This window comes from Gracilinanus agilis, chromosome 1, assembly GCF_016433145.1.
Source record: "Gracilinanus agilis isolate LMUSP501 chromosome 1, AgileGrace, whole genome shotgun sequence".
Classification (NCBI taxonomy): Eukaryota; Metazoa; Chordata; class Mammalia; order Didelphimorphia; family Didelphidae; genus Gracilinanus; species Gracilinanus agilis.
The window spans coordinates 760,829,092-760,835,404 of record NC_058130.1 but is presented as its reverse complement, the minus strand read 5'-3'; positions in this window follow the sequence as shown (position 1 = coordinate 760,835,404).

Here is a 6,313-nt window from a genome sequence, read left to right as displayed (position 1 = left end):
TTTCCTGTTGGGTCAGGGCTATAAATTTCTGCCGCCCTTCCCAGGCTGCCCCTGCCCTCCTGAGGTGAGCTGGGGTGAGCTGAGCAGGCTGGGAGGTGGCTTCAGTTTTCCATTCCATGTACAAGTTCCAAACTAGCTCTCCCCTCCCTGATCAATAAAACAGGAGCGAGCTATGTGCCTGCTCCAAGTCTCTCTTCCCGACTTTAGACTTTACAAGCCTGGGCGGTGGCCAATGGGGGTTTTCAGGGGGCCAGGCAGCCTGGTCCTCTGCATACCTGAGGATAGAGAGCCAGGTATGGAGGAGAACCTTTGAGCTACTCCCAGGAATCGTGCACACAAGCCTGACATTCCAGGCTGGGCACAGGCAGCTGCCACCATTTCCTCTTTCTCCTGTATCTTCAAAAGCAGGTTTTCTCCCTTTGGGAACGAAACTATCCAGAGAACCAACAGATGATGGAGGGGTGCGAAGGGAAAGGTGGCCCTGAGGAGCCGAGCGAGCTCCCTCCCACTCACTGGTTATCTCCTTAGCTGAGAGACAGAACCAGAGAGGACAGAGATGCTGAGCCAGACAGAGACAGAGACAAGGGGAGACAGAGACATAGCCAGGAAACCAAGAGAACCAGACAGAGACAGAGAGAGCTAGAGATAGAAAGACAGAGATGGACAGGGAGAGACAGAGACACAGCCAGGGGACCAAGAGAACCAGGCAGAGACAGTGTGACAGATAGATGGAAAGACAGACAGACAGGGAGAGATAGAAACACAGCCAGGGGACCAAGAGAACCAGACAGAGAGAGATAAACAAAGTCAGAGAGAAACAGCAAAACAGGAAAAGAGAGAAACAGGCAGACAGAGGCAGAGAGAGAAAAGAGACACACAGAGACAGACAGAAATAATGAAATGGAAAGAAAGAAAAAAACAGAGACAGAGAAAAAGAGAGAACAGAGACAGAGAAGTGGGATTAACAGAGAAATAAGAGAGAAGAAAGAACAATAGAAAACAGAAGGCAGAAACAGAGACAAAAAGAAGAGAGCAAGTCAGAGAGAGAGATGAATACTTGGAATCTCAGTCTCAGAGCCTCAGTCTTCCCCAGGCTGATAATTTCTGTCATGGTTCTTTTTGGGACAATTTTGTTGATTAAACTGACTTCAAAATATTTGAGCTTTGTGTTCACATGGATAAATTAAACTTCTTTTCATCCCTTAAAAAACAGACATTGTTTTTAGTGCCAGGAAAGATAGAGAAGAAAATTGTTCTCCATTAGCTCTCTATCTGCTACCATCAGAGATCTCAACACAGCACAGCTATTTATCTTTCACTCAATGCCCCTGAACTCATTTGAGGGCAGGTGGGGTGTCGGGTGGGGAAAACAGTAGCCTCCTAGGGAGAATCTGGTCTCAGAAGAAGCCTGGTTTCTCCTCTCTTGGTTGTGTAGACAGCTAATGGCTACAATAAAGCTTCTTATTTCAGTAGTACTTTAAGCTCATCAGAGGGCTTATCTCAAATCCTGTGAGGGCTGCATTTTAGGTCTTGTCTTCCTTTTACAGAAGAAGACTGAATCTAGAAAAGGGGAAGTTACTTGTCTAGATAAATTTTGCTCTCCCCATTTTACAGATGAGGAACCTGAGGCTAAAAGAGATCAAGTGGTTTGTCCATGGTCCTGCTGCTGGAAATATAATTACTTTTTGTTTCTCTTTCACAAGTAGAGAAATAGGGGTACAGAAATGGATTCGAGTGTCCTGATGGAATCAGTCAAGAAGGTGACATCTGATCCCAGATTTGCTTGACTTCAGGTCCAACAATCTATCACTTATGATCATAGGATTGTAGATTTAGAGCAGAAGGGGACATTAGGTCATATCATCCAAACTTTTCATTTTACAGATAAGGAAACTGAGGCCCACATAGGTCAAATGACTTGTCCAAGTACATTAAGGCAGTGAGTGGCAAAGTTGAGATTTGAATTCATGCTTTTTGATTCTAAATTCAGTTCTCTTTGTACCTGACCTCTCTGTTACACTACCTCTATAGCCTGAGGTAGAGAGCAAATGAGAAAATATATACAGCTTTGTAAATCTTATTTTATAAATTAGCTATTATGACTATTCTTTTAACTCTTACCTTCTGTTTTAGAATCAATACTTTGTATTGGTTCTAAGGCAGAAGAGTGGTAAGGGCCAGGCAATGGGAGTCAAATGACTTGCCCAGGGTCACACAGCTAGGTAGTGACTGAGGCCAAATTTGAACCCAGGACCTCCGATCTCTGGGCCTGGCTCTCAATCCACTGAGCCACCCAGTTGCCCCCTGTTATGACTGTTCTTTTAAGTGACACCTCTAGGGACTCACTCATATAATTAACATCATCTCTGGCAGGTTGGGTCCTCAGAGAGATGGCTGTTACTACTACCAGGATCCTAAGGGTGATGTTGTAGTCATCTATGCTCCCAAACACTAGCCCATGAGCCCCCACTGGTGTACTTCCTTTTAACAATCAGCCAGTTGGTTCCTATCTTTAGTAAAGGCATTTAGAGTCAAATGACAAGGCAAGAATGCTGATTAAAAATAATTTCTTACAATACCAAGGGATTATTGCCCTAAAACACATCTGTAGCTTAGGACACAAGAAGAATGATCATGAATGCAAAGTATAATGGGAGTGAGTCCTGTGTAAGGGAATCGTGTGGTCAAGGCAGCTTACAGCTCTGGAATTGTAAAGTCTTGAGGTCTATACAAGGTTGGCTACAAGTTGTTCCATCGCTCATCAGGGATGGTTCTTTGAAGAGCACAGTGTCTTTACTGGACCAGCAGCTCAAATGGCTTCATTTTTCCTATGGTTCAGTGTCTTGGCTAGCTGGATGAATTAGCTGGTGGGTTGAGTCAAGCAGGGCACTCTTTCTGTGTTGGTAACTCACCAGGTTCCATGGCAGACTGGGCAGGACAGGACAGGCAGGATGCTCTGCCACTAGACAGATGGTCAGGGCCAGATAATTGGAATGTCTGATGCCAGGCTGTCAGATGAAGGGTCATTCTTCAATGGGCAGCTACATACACTTTGTATCATCAGCTACTGAGCTGAAGAGCACTTCACTCTCTTCAGTTTACTATTGTTCAGCCAGTGTGTCTGACTCTTCATTACCCAACTTGAGGTTTTCTTGGCAGATACTGGAGTGATCTGCCAGTTCCTTCTCCAGCTCATTTTACAGATGAGGAAACTGAAGCAAATAGGGTTAAATGATTTGCCCAGGATCACACAACTAGTAAATGTCTGAGGCTAAATTTGAACTCAGGTCTTCTTGACTTTAGGCTTGGCACTCTATCCACTGCACCACCTAGCTGCCCCGTCACTATTTCACAGGAGGGGAAATTGAGGCTCAGAGTTGGAATGACTTGCCCAGACTTCCAGAGCTAAAAAGAATAACAAGAGCTTCAAGCCGAGACTACTGTCTCCCTGTTCAGGGTTATCCATGAAAGCAAGCTTTGTAGAAAGTGTCTAATTGAGCTTTCAAAAACATTTTTGGGGGAAGCTAGGTGGCTCAGTGGATGGAGAGCCAGGCCTAGAGATGGGAGGTCCTGGGTTCAAATTTGACCTCAGACACTTCCTAACTGTGTGACCCTGGGCAAGTCACTTGACCCCCATTGCCTAGTCCTTACCACTGCCTTGGAACAGAGTATTGGTTCTAAGATTGGTTCTAAGATGGAAGGTGAGGGTTTAAAAACAAGCAAACATGTTTCTTTGTACTTGTGTAGGTCTTACAAATGCTAATGACATTTCCTATTTGTGACTTTTCACCTACTAGATCCCATCTCAGATTGGCAAACTATGTGACCCTAGACAAGTCTCTTGATTTCTAGAAACCTCAGTTTATTTGTAAAATGAAGGGATTGAACTCAATGTCCCCTAAAGTCTCTTTCAACTGTAAATCTAGGATTCTAAATAAAATTTGGAACTCCATTCATGAGAGTGGTGACTGTCTTTTAATCTAAACTTGTATTTCCCCTAGAACTCACATAGTGAACCCGGTAAGAGTACTGAAGCTAATGTTCAGATTGTATTATTGTTATTATTCAGTTTTGAAGTCATGACTGACTCTTTGTGACCCCATTTGGGGTTTTCTTGCCAAAGATACTAGAGTGGTTTTCTATTTCCTTCTCCAGCTCATTTTACATATGAGTAAACTGAGGCAAAAAGGGTTAAGTGACATGTTCAGGGTCACACCTAGTAAGTGTTTTAGGCTTGATTTGAACTCAGGAAGAGGAGTCTTCTTATCAATTTTCTTGACCCCATTTGGAGTTTTCTTTGCAAAGAAACTAGAGCAGTTTGCCCTTTCCTTCTCTGGCTCATTTTACAGATGAGAAAACTGAGGCAAACAAGGTTAGGTGTCTTGCCCAGGATCACATAACTAGCAAATGTGTGAGGCCAGATTTAAACTCAGGAAGATGAGTCTTCCTGACTCCAGGCCTGGCACTCTATCCACTGTACCATTTAGCTGGCCCAGTATTCATATGGCCCCTTTTAAAGTCTGCGTAGCCCTTTAGAAATATAATTTCATTTTATCTTTATTTATTCAGTAGGTGTTCAATAAATGCGCCTTAAATTTTAATTTGAAGTTGTGATCTAGCTTGAATCCTTCAAAAGGAGAGATGAAAGAAACATTGCCTCTTAAGAGATGAAGGATAAGGAAGGACATATAGAGATTAGGAAAGCACTCTGCCTAGTGTTACACAGAAAGTCTTTGCTAGGGACAGCTGGGTGGCACAGTGGTTAGAGAGTCAGACCTGGAATTGGGGAGACCTGAGTTCAAATCTGACCTCAGATACTTCCTAGCTGTGTAGCCCTGGGCAAGTCACTTCATTACATTTGCCTAGCCCAGAACTCTGTCTTAGAGTTGTTACTAGGATAGAACAAGTTAAGAAAAAAAAGTCATTGCTAAAACAAGAAAAAGGGGGGCCGGGTTGGAGTTTAATCTCTCTTTTTCCCCCTCTATCCACTCATTCAGGTTGGCTTCACCACCAGATTTCTTCCCTCCCTTGCCTGCTTCCCCAGAATGAACCATATCAAAAGGCCAAAAACAGCTGTTTTCTAGCCAATCCAACCAAGAAAGCATGTACACGCTGTACCAGAACTCTGGAAAATAGCAACATGTCCCCAAAGCAGAGGGAGAACAGGACCACAGAGACCAGAAGCTAGACCACAGGAGAGGGAGCCCAAGGCTGCGAGGCGAGCAGAGGAAAGGAGACATGGGAAGGGGCCCAGAAAACCTCCACAAGTGGTAGGAAATAATGTCCTGTTGATTATTCCTCCATAAATTATCCCGAGCACCTTTGGGTTCAAAAAACTGTGCATTAGAATAAAAACACAACTGTCTTAAGGGCAGAGGAGCCTGGGATTGTGTATCAGGGCAACTAGGATAGAGGTCCTGGCCCCGTCCAGCCCTGGCCAGCTACAGGGAAGCCTTGGCTCTAATGCAAGAGTTCCTAGTGCAAAGCAGATGTAGACATAAACACAAACTCACTGCATCACTTTCTAAGCTTAAAAGAAAACTCACCAGATTGCTCTTCCAAGGAACCATTTCTGGCTTAAAATGAGGAAATAATAAAAATGACAGTGAGAGAGAGGGGACTGGACTTGAGGTGCCAAATTCTTTCTACTAATGGAGGTTGCCACCTTCTGGGAAAATGATCATTATTATTTTTTTAAACCCTTACTTCCTGCCTTAGAATCAATGCTAAGTATCAGTTTCAAGGCAGAAGAGTGTCAAGGGCTAGGCCATGGGGGTTACATGACTTACCCAGGGTCTCACAGCTAGGAAGGGTCTGAGGCCAGACTTGGACCCAGAACCTCCCATCTCTGGATCCAACTCTCTAGCCACTGAACCAGCTAGCTGCTCCCCTCTCTGCAATTTAGTCTCAGAGTTGCCTTGATCAATGAGACAGTAAGTGACTTGCCCAGGGTCACACAGCCAGTTTGTGTCAGACATTAATAATAACATTAATACTCTATATTTCAGAGGCCCAATAGTGATGGAAGGAGAATTGTTTTGACTATTTACAGTCTCAGCTAAGACTCCTTGGTAGGTTCAATAAAACATATTCTCTATTCATTTTATTGTCAGCCCGAGAACTTTTGTAGGAACTGAGGGTCCATTTCTTTTTGGAGGAAGAGCTAGACATGAACCAGACTCTGGCCTTCCTAGGGAAAATGCTGGATATGGATTCTGCTGTTCAGCTTTCTTTCCTTCCCTCCCTCCCTCCCTTCCCATCTTTCTTTCTTTCTTTCTTTCTTTTTCTTTCTTTCTTTCTTTCTTTCTTTCTT